A 346-nucleotide genomic window follows, 5' to 3' on the forward strand; every position below is an offset into this window, starting at 1 on the left:
TCTCTCGACTCCAATGTTCCAATCGGACACTGCAGGTGCTTACAACAGCCGCAACCACCCACACCGATGTTCCAATAGGACATCGCAGGTGAACCCGCTATAGCGGAGAAGGCCCATTGGCCTAAGGCGGGTGGACCTCCCAGCGGGCCCACCCCCTGCAGGGGAACAACCGATGCACTCACCCAACGCAGAGAGATCGGTCAGACCACATCTAATCAAGCCCCAGCATATCATAGAATGTGGTTGTGGCATCGTTTGGCAGAAAGCACACCCACCTGTGACGGAGCCGTAGGTGTACCGCCCATGCAAGAACAGTGGGTCATAACGCATCAGGCCCCACGAAAGA

This window comes from Octopus bimaculoides, chromosome 11 (genome assembly GCF_001194135.2).
Source record: "Octopus bimaculoides isolate UCB-OBI-ISO-001 chromosome 11, ASM119413v2, whole genome shotgun sequence".
Taxonomy (NCBI): domain Eukaryota; kingdom Metazoa; phylum Mollusca; class Cephalopoda; order Octopoda; family Octopodidae; genus Octopus; species Octopus bimaculoides.